The 19,026-nt window shown below is 38.4% G+C and overlaps 1 long non-coding RNA gene across 2 annotated transcripts; it reads right to left on the reverse strand.

Moving 5' to 3' along the window:
* Positions 1-881: 881 nt before the first annotated feature.
* On the reverse strand, positions 882-5,211 carry LOC109238407. Of its 2 annotated transcripts, XR_002069741.1 has the most exons (10): positions 5,181-5,211; positions 4,803-4,978; positions 4,650-4,721; positions 4,430-4,555; positions 4,172-4,331; positions 3,951-4,074; positions 3,544-3,861; positions 3,309-3,375; positions 3,125-3,190; positions 882-1,055 (listed from the first exon to the last, which is right to left on the reverse strand). It is a non-coding gene; the product is annotated as an uncharacterized LOC109238407 (long non-coding RNA). The 2 variants fall into 2 exon arrangements; XR_002069740.1 differs by lacking the exon at positions 882-1,055 and having other exon boundaries at positions 3,022-3,190.
* Positions 5,212-19,026: the final 13,815 nt, after the last annotated feature.

Below are 19,026 nucleotides of genomic sequence, written 5' to 3' on the forward strand. Positions count from 1 at the left end.
TATATATATGTAGATGGTAGTTTTTTTTTATTTTCGTTTTTGATATATATTTAAATTCAAAAATAATAACTAATTATTAACTAAATAACTAATTAGTAACTAATTATGCCATGTAATTTTTTTTTAGGCTGCAACTTAACTTAAGGAGAGGGCTTTATCCTCTCCTTTTAATAATATATAAATTAAATACCTTAAAAAGCCGAAGTACAATGTGGGCTATTTTCTCTAACTGCTTCAATGGATTTGAATGGAAAACAAGATTTTTGGGGAGTAATTTATGAGATTAAAAATGAATAAACACTCAATGCCATATAATAGCCTCATGTCATATAAATGGCATAGTTATAATTGCATTTTTTTATTTATAGAAAAAGTAGTTACTTCAACGGGAGTAAAAATGTAGAGAACTTATTAATTATAACCTTCCATCTGAGTAGATCTGTAGAGAATTTGCTTCTTCTATTTATTTTTAATACGGTATTTGGTGGACCGTACACAAAATTTAAAGAAGAAATAAAGATTTTACTAATATATAAAATGGTTTAAACAATGTGTATTTAATAAAATAAAAGGTTCAAATCAAATTTTCTTATTAATATATTAGTCTTTTTATAATAAACCACATAAAATGAAACAAAAAAAATGGTATTAGATATATGTGTTTCGCACGTGTACCAGACCTTGATTTCCTCAAACCAAAATAAGATTTCTGTCCATCTGATCAAATTAGAAACCAAACTCATTCTTCTATCTATCTATAATATAATACTAGGTTGATGCAGCCTGTCTCAGCACGGGCCCAATATTATTTAACTTTGGATAATATCTAATTGTAGATTGCAAGTATCGAGTAGACAATATTTCATGCAAATTGATACACCCATAATTTATATACATTTTGATCAAAACATACATTGTTTGCCTCCATGGGAGCATCACATTAAGGGATACTTAAAGTGCCACAACGTTTACAACATGTATGATACCACTATTTACATATGCGGTCTTTGGTCTTCTTTCTGATTCTTTTTCTAGTAGTTCTTGGACAATGATATCTGCAAACAAATAAACTTGTATGGTAATTAGTGAAAGTTAGAGTATATATGAAACAGAAAATAACTCCAACAGAGAGGTTGTGAGTTCGAGTCTCCCCAAGAGCAAGGTGGGAAGTTCTTGGAGGGAAGGATGCCGGGGGTCTATTTGGAAACAACCTCTCTATCCCAAGGTAGGGGTAATGTCTGCGTACACACTACCCTCCTCAGACCCCACTAAATGGGATTATACTGGGTTGTTGTTGTTGTTGTAAAATAACTTAAATAAAAAAGCAGTAACGGTAAACTTTGAAGTTTAAACATTTCAATTCATGCGAGCAAAGATCAATTTAAATCAGTAGTGATTTAAGCATGGCCACAAAAGCAAAAGAAACCGGCACCTGTTTGCTTTAATCACATCAAAACAAAACCTGCTTTAACAATAATTGCATAGACAGAAGCTTAGTGATCAAAATACGTTGAAGAATCTAATACATTCCAAACATAGATTGCCCAGTTCTCTGTTCTTGTTGTCTTCCTTCATCCATTATTGTTTCTTCATCAGTTCTTGATTACCCTAATTTCTTTCTATACGCATTGCAGATCTGTGGTGATGTTTTTATAAGTTTCTATTGACAGAGAGATTAAACAAAGAAAAGAAAGCAGAAAACTAAAACTAATTAAAAATTGGTTATCTCTGATTGCACTACACAGTATGCACAATCTGAAGAGAAATGAACAATATCTTAAGATGTTCATTAAATCAAACAATGGTTAGAAAAAATTACATTCTGCCTAGGCAAACATGTTGCAGGAAGATCATCAATATAGGAAGTGAAGATCAGACTACCTGTTGTACATGAGTAGAAAGTTGTCTAATATACAAGTTTAAGATTTTGCTTGTATCATCACCTAACCACATCTTTCCTGATATGAAATATTTTAAATGCGAATTGAGTTCTTCAAGTATAAAATGGTTAGTTCACAACCGAATTCAAACTTGACAAATTTGCAAAAGGGAAAAAATACAAAAGGAGATTCAAAACACTCATACAAACACACAAAGGAACACAAAGATTATCCGACATAGATTTGGAATGCCACATATATATCAGTCCCATATTGCTGGAAGCTCCTATGCTGCTCCTCATTGTAGACTTTAAAAATCACTTTTACATGTCCCTATACAGAAAAGTCGCCTGAAGGCTAAAGGTATATATAATTTTGCTAGGCAGGACTAAGCCATGTATATACAGATGACTACATATGCTCAGATGACACCAATATCCAAGACTTTTAAGTTATTTTCCCAGAAATGCATACTGAAGTTTACTGAGATTAGTAATATCCAGAGAAAGTAATTAAATACTAAGAGTAGGAAAAGTAGAAAATGTGATTAGCTCAAACGTCTTCAAGATACCTGGGCAGCATGTGCCTACAAGAGCAATTTGTAAAGCTGATGATAATCTTTAAGGATGAAACATAAATCAGCTTCAGGGCCCATGTTTCAAAAAGACTACGGATTTGTGAATTGAATATTTTTGGTTTTTTCATTTGATAACCAATTGGTTTAATTACTTCTCAGTCCCATCACCATCTTTGAACAATTTACCAACCCATATAAGGTTGATCGTTTCAAGATGTGATCTATTTGCAACTTCTTCTCTTATGCTACTGAGGAAATAGGGAGCAAAGTAAATAAAAGATAGTCGGTACAGTGATGGAGTGAGTTTCACGCGAAGTATTGATATTGACAAAAAAGAAAACCATTGAGAGAAATCGAGAAGCAAAGGAGAAGATACGGAAGTCAGTAGAAGTATTGATATTAACAGAAGTATAGATATTCACAGAGCAGAATAAAAGGCAGATGAAATTTCATGAAAAGAAATGAGATATATCTGTTGATTATAGTATAGTTTCAATATTTCACTATGACAAAAAGTATAGCAAAATAAATATTTACTTAAGTTTAAAAAAAGTAAAAAGGACCGAGAAAGAGCAAGAAGGTTAATAAGAAATTGGAGCTACTTAAATCTTTCTGTCAAAATGGTATGGGAAAAAGAAAGTTTAGATTTGTAATCAAGTATACTGACCTCGTGTCGCTGTGACATATTCCAAGTATAAGATTATCCAGAAAGCAGGGGCAAAAGTGGGTTTAACTGCATTCGAAAAGAGCAATACCAATAAAGATGTTAGAATAATTTGTACAATAAATTTTATCCAAAAAGATAACACATACATGAGAGAAAATTCGGATTTGTAATTAAGTATACTAACCTCATGTCGCGAGCGACGTATTCCGAATAGAAGAACATCCAGAAAGCAGTTGCAAAAGTGAGTTTAACTGCATTCAAAAACAACACCAAGATTTGGCTTCACTTGCATCCCAAAATAGTAGCAAAAAGTGTTTCACTGGCCAAAGTGCTAACAAATGATAGTCGTTTAAGTTGTTTGTTTTTTCTACAAAGTTGAATTTCATATTAAATTTAGAAGGAACGGAAATTTCAAATACCTCTCAGCAGTTTTTCGGAGGGGAAATTTTCATTTCCGCCTTATATTTGTTGTAGGAACCATTGCCTTTGGTTGTTGTCTGTGGCTGCTCTTGTTTCTCTGTGGCAACATGTTCAATTTTCCGTTTACTTCCTTCCCCAACATCCTTGATGGTGGCTGGCATTTGTGAGACGGTCAAATTAGTTTTGTCCACGAAAGACAAAATAACTAACTTTCTTGGCACTGCCTCACTGTTTCTTGTAAACATCTTTTTTATTTGAATCTTGAAGATCTTGCCAATCAGTAGCTTTTGCGCGTTCACAAGAGGCGGCAATCCGTTCTGAAAAGACAAAATTGGTTATTTATGTGTGAGAGGAGACTCAAGCTGCAGAACATACTTGTTTGTAATTTTTGAAGTTAACAATGTACCTTGACATTAAAGATATCATAAATCTCTTCCGAAGTGAGAAGCAATATTTTTTCTGCATGCTTATCGGCAACAGTCGCTGTTGTAGAACCGCTCTGGTCTGTGAGCGTCACTTCAAATTGGCACCTAGTTGTGAGATAAAATGATTGCTTAGTTAAAATGATAGTGGATATATAATATTAAATATAAACAGTTATGTGGAAGAATGTTGTTGCATGTATACCTGGGAACCAACTGGGTAGATTGACGGCAATTAGTGCAGTAGAATTTTCTCCGTAAAATAGCTCATGCGAAGTGTTGTTTGCAGTATGAACAAGCTAGGATACAGAATCGTTGGTTCTTATTTTGTAGTGCGACTTTAGCTTGTATGTAGAATATTTCGCCTTAGAAAATGCAAGCATGCCACACATTTATTTTTTTTAATTAGAGAATGAAGATAAAAATTTGTAACAGTATATATATGAATATTTAGCGTACTTACTGGATCTTGCCGTTGAATTTTTGCAATTGGCACTATCTCTTCTTCGAAAGGAACAAAAAAAGAGAGCCTGATGGACTTGTGCTCTTTACTGTGTACGCAATAAGCATATGCTCATTTTGCTGGGCCCTTCAAGTATGTTGACATTTCAAAATTAGTTTTTGTATATGTTAAAGGATTGCATAACCAAAAATATATTTATAGACAAGCAAATATGCAATACCATGTTCTCAACGCATTTGCTTGCCGGTATGGAGGGTTGATTTCGATTGTTGTACTGAATCTGTTAGTCAATCTTGCATGCATTTGAACATTCAGTTCTAATTTGGTCGCGTGGTATATGGAAAAGTAAAATATAATTGCGTATATACTTTACCTGTACTGAATTTGTTAGTCCATCTTGCATGCATTTGAGTTGTTTTACCGGACAACGACTTTGGTCTACCAACTTTTCTAGCAAGGATGATTGGGTATTCTTTAAGCTGTTTGAGTAGTTTGTTCCCATCATGATCGATGAAATCTTCCCAGAGTGTGAATTTTGTTGGTTTTTTCCTGTATAAAGATATCTTAATTTGCACGAATTTCTATAAATGTTATTAGTTTCGAAGAAAACAGATATTCCCTAAGGTCTTGACTATTGATTCCTAACAAAAGCTTCTAAAGAAAATAAAAAATTTCGGATGATGAAGCAAAATTGTGGGTATGAGCAGTAGATGAAATACAGAGAAGAAATCATATTGAAAGTGAAACATACCTGTAGTTTGAGAGGACGAAGACAAACAGAGACATGTAAACTGAACAAGAAGTCTTAAACAACATACAAATAAAATAATGAAAGACCTAACATAATATCTTGTTAAAATACATCTGGTGTTGTTTAATGGTTACACGTGGAGCTCTGTATAAATAAATGAAAACCACGTATATAATATCAGTGAGAGATGATCTGAAATGACCAAATTAACCTCAAGCTTTATAAAAAAGACGCAAAACACACATGTCAACAAAACGCAATCAAAGCATGAAAGCACAATTGCCGCCTGGACTTGATTATCTCTTAATCTAAATGATCTAGAGAAGAATGAAAGGGAATGACGGTGGGGACGATAAGTTCAGATCTTAAATAGATGATAGAATTACTTCATTACATTCTACAAATATTCAAGATTAGTAAAAGATAAATAGCTATAAATCACAACTTACTGTAGCAATGATCCAATTAGTTCCAATATAAGATGTTTTGAATAAGTTCTGATATTGCGATGTAGCTGTATTATACAATGGAAGAATATCTAATAAAGATGTTCTTAACATTGATATACTGCTCTCTTCTATTAGGTCTTTCGGCATTGGTAATATCTGCACATTTGAAATACAATAGTTTGTAACCACATTTGTGATATACCTAGTTTTAGTATTTAGCAATACATAGTTGGATTGTCACGACCCAATTTCACCTCAGGGCGTGATGGCATCCAACACCGTTGTCAGGCAAGCCAACGCGGAAATGTTAATAAGTTCCAGTTTTACTTTTTGCAAAACAGTTACCAGAATCTCTAAGTTTGAATTTAAAACAAAGGATAATTAACATCGTACCATGATAGTTATACAATCCCAACACAAAATAGTCTACTAATGTGTGTGCCAAGACCTGGTGTCACAAGTATGTGGGCATCTAGTAGAATATACAAAATAATAAATCTATCATACTGTCTGAAATAGAATAGATAGCCAAAAGTAAATAAAGACTCCATCGAGCTGCTGAACGGCGTAGGAAGGGAGCAGCTCACCGTGGAATCTCGGGCCGGATCAAGAGTATGCACCAGCCTGGTAACCAGATGTACCTACCTCAGATCCTGTACAATTAAGTATAGAAGTGTAGTATGAGTACATAAACAATATGTACCCAGTAAGTATCCTGTCTAATCTCGAAGAAGTAGGGACGAGAGGTCGACTTGACACTTACTAGGGTCAAATATTATGAGAAAAAGCGTTATACTAAGCATGGATAGCACAAATAATTAACAACTTATAGCAAGAAGTAACAGGTCCTTTCCTAGATAATACCACAGTTAGCCATTTACATTTTAGGGCAAATAAACAAGTTCAGTCCACAACAATATACCGAGCAAGAAGCATACCCAAGTAATGCCGAGGTCGTACAGCCCGATCCAACATGAAAGTAAAGTGTGCACTGCCGGAGGGTCGAACGGAGCGAACCATAGATGCATCTATTACCCCACTCGCGAATCATACATGCAACGCGGTCAAATATAATTAAGCACAACAAACAGGCAGACAAGAATATATCAGGGGAGCAATTACCCACAGATTTGTCAACTCCTCTTTAAAAGATTAAGAAAGTGATGTTTCTCGTATTAATTTTATTTACCACATTCAACATGGTTTAAGCAATCCAAATTAACCATAAAGTCACAAGAATATCACATGAAGCATGCTTTTGGGTCCTAGACTACCCGGACTTAAGCATAATAGTGGCTACGCACGGACTATCGTCACCTAGTGCGTACGTAGCCCCCAGATTTAGTGGCAAATTATTCATTTATTACACATATGGGGACAATTCCCTCTTACAAGGTTAGAAAGGAGACTCACCTCGCTCCAAAGCGTACTTCCAATATCAAGAACGTGCTCAAACCCTCAACTTGGAGCCGAATGATCCAAAACTAATTAAACGAGGTAGGAACTAGTCAATACAAGCTCAAGAGTTCGCATTTTAATTACTAAAGTAATTTCCCAACCTTAATCATAAGTTTCCTAAATCCGACCCTGGGCCCTCGTGTTCGGATTCTGAAATTTTTCGAAGAAAGTTGTTCTCTATAACCTAAAGATCAATAATATATGATTTCTACTTCATTCCATAACAAATTTCGTGGTAAAATCTAAGTTTTATCAAAACCCTAGGTTTTGCTCTAATCCCATAATTTTTCAACAATTTTGTGTGTGTTAATCTACCTAAAACCCAAGTATTAAACTAACATTAAGAAGAAATAACTTACCTCACAATGCTATGTTGAAATCCCCTCTTTGAAAGCTCCCAAATCGCCCAAGTGAAAAGATAAAATGAAATAAATGGCCTAAGTCCCGTTTTTAAAAGCTGTGTCCAGGCCTCTGATGTCGCATTTGCGACATCAGGTTCAAAAATGCGAACTTGCAATTGCGACAAAAGCTTCGCAATTGGGAACTGGCCCCCCTCTTGCTTTGATCGTAAATGTGATCCTGGGGTCGCAAATGCGGACCCTGCAGGGTTCGCAATTGCGAAGGAATTGTCGCAAATGCGACGTCTGCCCACCGCCTGCCTTCATCGCAATTGCGATGGTTTCCTCGCAAATGCGAGGTCCGCAATTGCAAACAATTCCTGGCATTTGCGAGACCTATAACTTCTCATAGAAACACCAGAAAACTGGAGTGTTTTTCACCCCCCAACCCATGCCCGAAACTCACCTGAGTCCTCGGGGCTCCACTCCAAACACCCACACAAGTCCAACAACCTTGTACAAACTTGCTCGAGTGATCAAATCGCCGAAATAACAACTAAAACTATGAATTCAACTCCAAAACGCATGAAATCCTTAAGAACACTCAAATTCCTATTTTTACAACCAGACGTCCGAATCACCTCAAATCAGTCCCATTTCTCACCAAACTTCACAGATAAGACTTAAATATTATATTGGACCTCTACCGGATTCCGGAACCAACATACGGGCCCGATACCATCATGATCAAACATTATTAAATTCTTTAAATCCTTGGAAATTCCAGTTTAACAATTTTTAACAAAAATTCATTACTCAGGCTAGAGACCTCAGAATTCCATTCCGGGCATACGCCCAGATCCCATATTTTCCTACGGACCCTCAGGGTCGTCAAAATGCCAGTCCGGGTCCGTTTACTAAAAATGTTGACCAAAGTCAAACTTAGCCTTTTAAAGAAATCTTAGGGAATCAAGTGTGCCTATTTCAACCTAAACTCTTCCAGATCCCGAACCAATCATCCCCGCAGGTAGTAAATTAGTTAAAGCAAGCGCGAGAAGTCTTATTTAGGGTAACGGGGTTCTAAAAAGCGAAACGACCAGTCGGGTCGTTACATCCTCTACCTCTTAAACAAACGTTCGTCCTCGAACGGGTTTTGATTCATACCTGAAGTGCCGAATAAGTGTGGATATCTGCTCCGCATGTCCTCCTCGGACTCCCAGGTCACCTCCTCGACTGGTTGGCCCCTCTACTGGACATTTACTGCAGAAACCCTCTTGGATCTCAACTGGCGCTCCTGCCTTTCAATAATGGCAACTGGCTCCTCCTCGTAGCTCAATCTCTCGTCTAGCTGAATAGTGCTGAAGTCTAACACATGAGACCAGTCAGCGTGGTACCTCCGAAGCGTAGACACATAAAAAACTGGATGGACTCCCAATAAGCTGGGAGGTAAAGCAAGCTCATATGCCACCTCCCCAACTCGCTTCAACACCTCAAATGGGCCAATAAATCTTGGGCTCAACTTGTCCTTCTTCCCGAATCTCATGACACCCTTCATCGGCGAGACTTTCAAGAGAACCTTTTCACCGACCATGAATGATACATTGTGCGCCTTCTGGTCCATGTAACTTTTCTGTCTGTACTGTGCTGTGCGAAGCCTTTCCTGAATCAACTTTACCTTTTCCAAGGCATCTCTCACCAAATCTGTACCGTACAACTTAGCCTCACCGGGCTCAAACCACCCGATAGGAGAACGGCATCGTCCACCATAAGAGTCTCAAATGGAGCCATCTTTATGCTGGACTGATAGCTGTTGTTATAAGCAAACTCTGCCAAGGGCAAGAACTGGTCCCACTGTCCTCCAAAGTCAATCACACATGCTCTGAGCATGTCCTCCAAAATCTGAACTGTCCGCTCTGACTCCCGTCGGTCTGAGGATGGAATGTTGTGCTAAGCTCCACGCGGGTCCCCAACTCACTCTGAACGGCTCTCCCGAAATGGGAAGTGAACTGAGGGCCTCTATCTGATATGATGGAAACAGGCACACCGTGCAACCGGACTATCTCTCGAATGTGAATCTGAGCCAACCTCTTTGAGTACGTAGTCACAATCGGAATAAAGTGTGTACATCAACATTTTGCAATGTCCGCGGCAACCCGACTACGAAGTCCATAGTAATGCGCTCCCACTTCCACTCAGGGATAGGCATCTACTGAAGTAGGCCACCTGGCCTTTGATGTTCATACTTAACCTGCTGGCAATTCAAGCATCTAGCCACATACTCAACAATGTCTTTCTTCATCCTCCGCCACCAATAATGCTGTCTCAAGTCACGATACATCTTCGTAGCACCTGGGTGAATAGAATACCGTGAACTATGTGCCTCTTGTAGAATCCTCTCCCTCAAGCCATCAACATTAGGAACACGTAGGCGACCCTTGAGTCGCAGGACACCATCCTTGCCAATAGAAACCTCCTTGGCACTACCCCGTAGCACTGTTTCTCTAAGAACTGCCAGATGCGGATCATCGAACTGTCGGGCCTTGATCTCCCCCAATAATGAAGACTGAGCAACAAACACGCAAGGACTCGGCTGGGCTCTGAAATATCCAACCTCAGAAGTCTGTTAGCCAAGGACTGAATGTCCAAGGCTAGCGGCCTCTCCTCTACTGAAATGAATGCCAAGCTACCCATACTCTCTACTTTCCTGCTTAAGGCATCCGTGACCACATTTGCCTTGCCCGGATGATAAAGAATGGTGATGTCATAATCCTTCAGTAACTCAAGCCATCTACGCTGCCTCAAATTGAGATCCCTCTGCTTGAACAAATGCTGTAAGCTGCGAAGATCAGTGTAGACCTCACATGACGCCCCATAGAGATAATGTCACAACCCAAAATTCACTATGGGTCGTGATGGCACCGGACACCATTGTCAGGCAAGCCAACACTAAATAACTAGTGACTTCTTGTTTTAGATATTTCTGAATTCACTTCTTTTATACATCTAAACAATAAAGAATAAATTTCACGTAATAAATAATGATATCTTTAACAATTTCAAAAATACTGACTAATCCCATAGACATCCCAGAACCCGGTGTCACAAGTGCTTGAGCTATCTCTAGGAAACAAATTAATGCAACAACTGCCCGGAATACAAATAGGACAGAAAGTAAATATGGAAATCTGAAAGAGACTCTACTGGCTGCGGGTCGTCTCGAGAAGTGCAGCTCACCTAAGTCTCCGTATCAACCATGCTGCTACACCCACTAGGCCGCTAGATATGCATGTTCCTGTGCAACAAAAATGCACAGCAAGTGTAGCATGAGTACGAAAACAACGTGTATTCAGTAAGTATCCCGCCTAATCTCGAAGAAGTAGAGACGAGAGGTCGACTTCGACACTTACTATTGGTTCAATAATGATACATCAATAATATGACAAATCGAGGATTTATATAAATATGATTGTAATTCAATAGAGTGAAGCAAGTAAACAATTCTTTCTTTTATGTGAAATTCCCAAATTCCTCTTTCATCATTTATACATATATTCTCAAGCCGGGAAGAAGCAATATCAACTTCAATAAATTTCAAGGCAAGCAATACAAGCATGCGCATATCATGCCGAGGACGTACGGCCCGATCCAACAATATATAAATTATGCACTGCCAGAGGGTCGAATGGCGCGAACCATAGATGCATCTATTTAATCTACCGAGGTGTTCGGCCCGTTCCAAAATAGATAAATATATTCAACAGTTAAATCTATAATTCATCGATGAGCAATTATTCAGGAAAAAGGCAAGTTTCTCCTTTAAAAGTCAAGTAATGATATCTAGTCTTTTAGAAATTCATTTACACGTTCGATATGTTTTAAGCATTTTTATGTTTGTCAACAAGGTTGCATTTATTACAAGTAAGTATGCTTTTGGGTCCTAGACTACCCGGACATAAGCATAATAGTAGCTACGCACGGACTCTCGTCACCTCGTGCGTACGTAGCCCCCACAAATAGGAGCACATAACCAATTAACTCACCTATAGGGACAATTCCCTCTTACAAGGTTAGAAAGGAGACTCACCTCGCTCCGAAGTTCCATAACCGGCCTTCCACGCCTTTCCGAAGACTCAATTCGATGCACAATGCTCCAAAACTAGCCAATAATTATGCAAATCCATTAATATTTGATCAACTACTCATATTAATCCAATTTATAACAATTCCTAACCCCAATCAAAAAGTTGACAAAATCGCCCTCGGGCCCACGTGGCCGGATTTCGAATCTTTTCGAAGGTAAACTTTACCCATAACCCTACGAAGTTAAATATATAATTTACTCTTAATTTCATACCCAAAATCATGGTCAGAATCCGAAAATACAAGTTCTAGGTCTTTCCACCAAAACCCCAAGTTTCTACCAATTTCCATACTTTAATCCGCAATAAAACCATGTATTTAACTTACAAGAGGTGGGATTAACTTACCTCATGATTGATGATGAAATCCCTCTCTTCACTGACTCCAAAATCCCCCAACCAAAGTGAAAAATGTGTGAAAATGAGCCAAAACTCGTTCTTTAAAGAACACACTGCCCATCCACCTGCGGCCACTTGACCGCTTCTGCGGTTATGCAGGTGCGGTTCCAATACCACTTCTGCGGTCCTTTTCCACTTCTGCGATTGCTCCCTCGCTTCTGTGCTTGCACAGATGCGGCCAATGGCCCGCATCTGCGGTCCTTCCCTTGGTTGCCCCATTTCGCACCTGCAACTCCCAGGCCGCTTCTGCGGCTCTGCACCTGCGGCCACAACCTCGCAGGTGCAATTACACCAGATATCAGCTGCCTTAGTTTTCTTCAAATTCAAAGTTCGATCCGTTAACCATCCGGAATCCACCCGGGGCTCCCGGGACCCCGTTCAATCACAACAACTAGTCTCATAACACCTTATGAACTTGATCGAGGCGTCAAATCACATCATACAACATCGAAATCATAAATCGCACCCCAATTCGAACTTTATGAACCTTAGAACTTCAAACTTCTACATTCAATGCCTAAACCTATCAAACCACATCCGATTGACCTCAAATTTTGTACACAAGTCATATTCGATATTACGGACCTACTCCAACTTCCAGAATCGGAATCCGACCCCAATATCAAAAAGTCCACTTCCGGTCAAACTCCTCAAAAACCTTCAAATTTCTATCTTTAGTCAAATGACTCCAAAATGACCCACGGACCTCCGAATTCACTTCCAATCGCGCTCCCAACACCAGAATCACCATATGAAGCTATTCCTAGACTCGGAATCCCAATCAGACATTGATAACACTGAAATTCACTTCAACCCAAACTTATAAAATTCTTCCAAAAATGCTAACTTCCATAATAAGTGCTGAAACGTTCCCAGGTCTTCCAAAACCCGTTCCGGACACACGCCCAAGTCCGAAATCATCATATGAACCTGTTGGAACCTTCGAATCCCGATTCCGAGGTCGTTTACTCAAAAATCCAATCTTAGTTAATTCTTTCAACTTAAAGCTTCCGAAATGAGAATTCTCTTTCCAAAACAACTCCGAACTTCCCGAAATTCAATTCCGACCATGCGTACAAGTCATAATACCTGAAGTGAAGTTGCTCATGGCCTCAAACTGCTGAACGACGTGCTAGAGATCAAAATAACGGGTCAGGTCGTTACGGATAATGCCTCCATATCTTAAGAGCATGAACAATCGCTGTTGATACCCAATTTTTCCCTATATATTTTTAACATGCATAAATACTTTTAAAATAGCATATATATGCATATATAAGCATGCACAAGGTCTTTATAGTTTTTTCTATAATTTTGAAGGTTTTAAATTGATTTATTTCTTCTTTATATCTATAAAATTTCCAATAATTACCCTTCAAATTATCGTTGTGATAATTTAACCAATCTAAATCCTATATTTATGCCAAAATATTGCTTAGATAATTTTTGGTCATTTTTTATAATTGCACTTATATTTTTTAAAGCCAATTTGCATATAATTGCAATATTAGCCTTATTAATGTACAATTACATTTTATATGCATAAAATGATCTTCTATATTTTTTAAATGTTAAATATATACTTCAAACATTTTTAGTACTCAAAATTATTTTTAAGAAATCATTTATCATTTATTATAAATCATATGGGGATAAATTGGCTATTTAAAATCTAGCCAAATTGCATTTCAATTTTAGCCTCAATTAAACCCAATACCCCAGCCCAATTTCGGATTAAAATACCCGATCCAGGCCCTAATTACACCTACCTGACCCAAGGCCCCATCAGATCCTGGGCCCTCATTGGTTCTTTCCTTTTTAATTCCAAACAACCCCTAACCCTAATCATTTTCCATATACCGCCGCCCTAAAATTCTCTCTACTCTCAGTACACTCTCAACCCAACCCTAGCCCTTCAACCGCCGACTTCCCAACTCCGGCTATCTCTGGTGACCTCTCATCGTCTCCTGAACCTCCAATGGCCTCTCTCATGCCATGCTTGACTTCTCCAAGGTCTTCAAGGGCCCAGGGCCATGCAGACTTGCATCTAGGGTTCATCATCTGTCTGTTCTTGGCTACTCCAGTGCGATTTCAAGCAAAATCATGCTATATTTATTACGATCCTTGGGATTCTAAACAGGTTCCTTCATCTCTATATGGGTTTCTTTTGAAACCCTTACTTCTTTTCTATACCTCCTAGATCTGTACAGATTTAGGATGATTTGAGTTTGTTTCTTTAATGTTTTGCATTGTCCTTGAGATTCTTTGCAAAAATCGTTGATTTTAAGTGTTTTTCACCTTCTTCTAAAAGTAGGGTTTCGGGACTTCTTTTTTAAACCTTGTTTAACTGATTCTTTGTGTTTAAACTTCTATTTCTTGCATGTTTTGACTGATTCTATGATTTTACTACATCTTTAACTCGTCTATGTTGAAAGCCCTAATTTTTAGGTTTCTTCGTTTGATTTTTTTGACTGGCCGATTCTCGTTTGAGTTTCTGTGACTATCTCGCCTCGAATATGTTTCTACTAAGTTTCTTAGCCTAGCTTACATCAACTCTATGTGTTTGTGTTCATCTTGACTGTTCAAGTCATTCGTCTTTGCTTGCTATGTCTAGTTATTCTTATCTTACTCTATTTATATGCTAAACATTGACTCATGATTCTCTCTTTGATTGATGCTGATTCTGGATTATTTCCATATTCTGCAACCTTATTTAGTTTTCTTACCTTATTTGGGTTAACCGTGTTATTTGCTGATTCTTGACTAACTGTTTCCTTAATTAAACCCTTGTGTATTTACCCCTAATTGTCTATTTTATACCTAATGCCTTACTTGATTTCTTACCTTAAACATTTTTTGCCTATTACCGTTGGTTAATTGACCCTTAATTAAGGGGGTACTTGCATTGATTTGGTTCTAATTAGTACATGGTTCCATAATTATTGCTGGACTTTGATTCTTGCCTTATTTTTCTGCCTGTTTTCAAACTATAAATACCCTGCTCTTTCACTAACACAACATACGAACACAATGGTTAAGAAATAGGCTCTCTCACACTCGAAACTTTTCTGCTCCCTTTTGGGTTACTTGCTATCAGTCTGATTTAGCCGGCTGCAAGCCAAGGCTAACTATTGTACTTTCCTATTCCTCGCTTTGTGTTTACCATCTCTCTACTGGTATGTTCTGATTTCAATTCAAGTCTCAAAACCAATATGTTTCTTTTACTACTTCAGTTTATCATGTTTCTAGTTTGTTTCTATCTATGGTTCTGTTGTTTAACAGGCAATTGACATGTTTACATTACTGCTTCATCTAGCATGCTAGTCTAACCTTCTTAGGGCTTTTCAAAACTTAATCTACCCCCTCCCCTACTAGTTTGTCTCAACATGACTCTACCTTACTTTGAATACTTGTCCTTGTTATCCAGTTTTGATGTGTAAGCTGATCTGTCATTTTAAAAGGCTGATTCTATGATTATTTCTGAAGCCCTTACTGTATTGGTACCAATAGCTATCCCCTAAATCCCTTAAACCCCTCAAGAACTGCTATGTTCCTGATACTATGTGCTCTATGTGTCCCCAATTCCCATTCCCCTGTATGAAAGACTGTTATTTGAGTATTGCTGAACCTGTTTGACTAACCTGCTGTTTGTTTAATTACACCTTGTTTTCTTTTTCAAAAAGTTGTTTTCCCAACAACTCTCTTGCTTACAAAGTTATTTCAACTAAGTCTCTTTTTTACACTGTTTTTCCTACTGAAACCCTTTCAAACTATATCAAGCACTCTCACTCTATTCCTAAGTCCCTAGGTTCTGCCCCCTCCAGTGTGTGTACTGCCTTTGGATCCTTTTGAGAACCCTCTGAACTCTGGCACACTGAGGCTGGCCCTTCCACATAGCACTTACTCAATTTGGTTACAAAGTCTAGGTGTGAGCACTGCCCGGGATCCTTGAGAACCTTAGGGAACTCTGACGCACCTAGACAATGATATTGTCTTTGAAATTTGCATCTGAGGCTATTGGAGGTTTGGAGAAATCACTTGGGCCTGCTTCAGGCTCCCTATAGTGTAACTTCTTCTTTTTCTTTATCTATGTAATTCATTCATCTGGTTTGTAATAATTTGTAAACAAATATTGGGGTGATTAGTAAAAGGGGTGGGTAGTTACATATTTGTGGGGTAATATGGGTGGAAACCATGCCTATAGGATCTCATTTTTGCTACGTCTGCCCTACTATGTTAGAAACCATGCCTATAGGACTTCATATATTTGCTATGTTTGCCTCGTTATGCTAGACATCATGCTTATAGGTTTTACAATCAACTTCACAAATCGATATCATGCTTAAGCATGTAATCAAGTTCAAGTTTCTGTTCTAATGGTTGTTTACATTTATTTCCTAGAGATCATGCCTATAAGTTTATAAGCAACTAGATATCATTGGGAACAACATCAGAAATTCTGCATACAGATTTAAAATCAGTTTAATTTAAATAAGTCAATCCAGTTCATGATTAGTTTACTTTGAAACTGGTCTATTTAGTGGTTTGTTTTCCCTGAAATGGATTCTTTCGAGTATTGTTCTAATTTACTATTAGAAAACATGCCTATAGGAACTCAAGAGTTTGTTTTAAAATTTGCCTACTGTTTTACTATATCAAATGTAGCTATCATGCTCTTAGGACACCACTATTCAGCGTGTAGGCAAGCCTATAAGGCGTTTTCAAATCCTGCAACTCTGAAATTGTTTCTGCTACTTAAGGTTGTTCTGATTTAACATGCTTAAAATCAGTATGCAAACTGATAGGGCCATTACTTCTGAGTTTATAAAACAAACCGCCTGTCTTCTATGTCTTGATATTCACTTAGACTCCATGTCTTAGGATACCGTTTAACAATACGGCCCTTATTTGTGTTTGAGTTGTGCTGCTTATGTGCGTTGTTTGTGGAGGTAAACTTGAGCCCCTAATTGCTTCTTTTCTGCCTTATGTGCTAAGGTTCTATTTGTTCTTGCCTGTCACCTTAGTATTTTCTCCTTTAAACCTTAGGGGTCTGTTTAGAACTGCCTATAGGTAGAGGTCCTAAATTTCCTCCAGGACCATTAAGAAGGGACGGGTAACAACACGCAATAGAGATCGTTAACCAACACTCGCTTTAATAACCACTAAGAGGGTGGGAAAGGTAGATATAGGATATGATGACTATGCGCTAATGTCACGTGTAGCCCCTCATTGAGGAGTGTTTACCGGACATTGTGTGGGGTGATCCTGTAGGCTAACCAACCTAGGACCCTCCTTTCCCAATCCCTTCTGTTTAAAATCTTGTTTTATATGTATGCAACTTGTTCCAAATCTTTGTCTATTGTCTGAGTCATACAATATCTAACCTGCTCTTATTTGCAATTATGTGTTTAAAAACTATTTGTTTGACTAATTCATGAGTTAAGTTCGGCCGGGACCCACCGTTGTGGGCCGTGAGGGGTGCCTAACACCTTCCCCTCAAGGTTATTTCGAGCCCTTACCCTAAATCTCTGGTAACGCAAACTAGTCTAAGAGTTAATCGCTCTAGGTGCCCTAACGCACCGTAATCCGTTAGGTGGCGACTCTTCAAATACCCAATACCAAAAGGGAAAGGAGTCGGTTCCCCTATGACATGTCAAAACCCATACTTTCTCCGCAAGGAGAAAAAAAGGGGGCGCGACAGCATGGCGACTCTGCTGGGGATACCTTTTAGGCTCTTACCATAACGAACTTATCTTTTTATGAATTAGTCCAAGTATGCTTCAGCCCATACCCTTCTCCCTTATTTGAATTTAACTGCCATTTTCTTTCAAACATTTATGGTTCTTTATCCCTAAAACTGGCTTGTCTCTTTGTTTTCCTTTTCCTGTAACTGTCCTTCAATTATTTAAATGCTGTATTTATTTTTCCCTACGTGCAAATACTTGACTACATGCTATTAACTGCTGCACAAATCATGCTCCACATCATATTCCACTCGTGCGTGTCAAATCCTATAGCAACGCTTTAATGAGTGGTTTGCGCTCTTCCTATTTACTACCCTTAAATTCGAAAAGGCTTATTTGCGGTAAAACCAGTCGATCAGCGGTGCAGTCGACGGTTTCGTGCCTTCCCCCTCGAGTTGTCCGCTTGAGGGTACCAGTCTAAAACCCCATAGAAACCTTACTCTGGGTAAAATTGTGCATGCATCATGATCAAACCTAGTCGGATCAATATGTTGTCCACCTAATGATCCTTTAAGATAAGCCTTATCCAAAAGTCCATCGGGTTTTCCATTATCCCAACGGACACAACCACGTTCTGTGCATTAATTTGGAGAACTAAATGTCGATATGTTGATCATAAATGTATAAATAGTCGAGTCTTGCGGGGGTAAGGTCTAACCCTTTTGTTTTGCAGAAAATGAGGCACGAGGTCCCCAGATTTGGTATGGTAGCAACATCCCATCATTGCTGCTAGATTGGTGGGAGGACCTTTCCTCAAGCGACAAGAAACATATGAGAAAATACCTGGGTAACCTGCCTTCCTTGCTAGGTATTGAGCCAAACAACAAATTGATCGAGGCTGCCACTTTATTCTGGGATAGTGAAAGGGCTGTGTTTCGTTTCGGCGACATAGAAATGACACCACTCCTAGAAGAAATTGGAGGGCTTGCGGGATTGACTTGGGACAGTCCCGGGTTATTGGTACCAGAAAACCGTACTGGCAGGGGATTTTTAAAGATGATGGGGATAAAAAAGAATGTCGACCTAGTGTGCTTGAAGGAATCTTACATACCTTTCGAATACCTGTATGAGAGGTATGGCCATGTCAAGTCTTTCTGTACCTACCATGATGAGATCTCTCTCACTTCTTTGGGTCACATTCACCGTAGAGTGTTCGTATTCATTGTATGCTTCTTAGGCCTGATAGTGTTCCCAATGAAAAAGGGAAGAATCCACACTAGGTTGGCCATGGTTGCCAAGGCTTTGATGGAATGGATTATTGGACAGACATATACCATAGTTACCATGATCATAGCCGACATCTACAGGGCTCTGGAGCG

The sequence above is a fragment of the Nicotiana attenuata genome, unplaced genomic scaffold (assembly GCF_001879085.1).
Source record: "Nicotiana attenuata strain UT unplaced genomic scaffold, NIATTr2, whole genome shotgun sequence".
In the NCBI taxonomy this organism is placed as follows: domain Eukaryota; kingdom Viridiplantae; phylum Streptophyta; class Magnoliopsida; order Solanales; family Solanaceae; genus Nicotiana; species Nicotiana attenuata.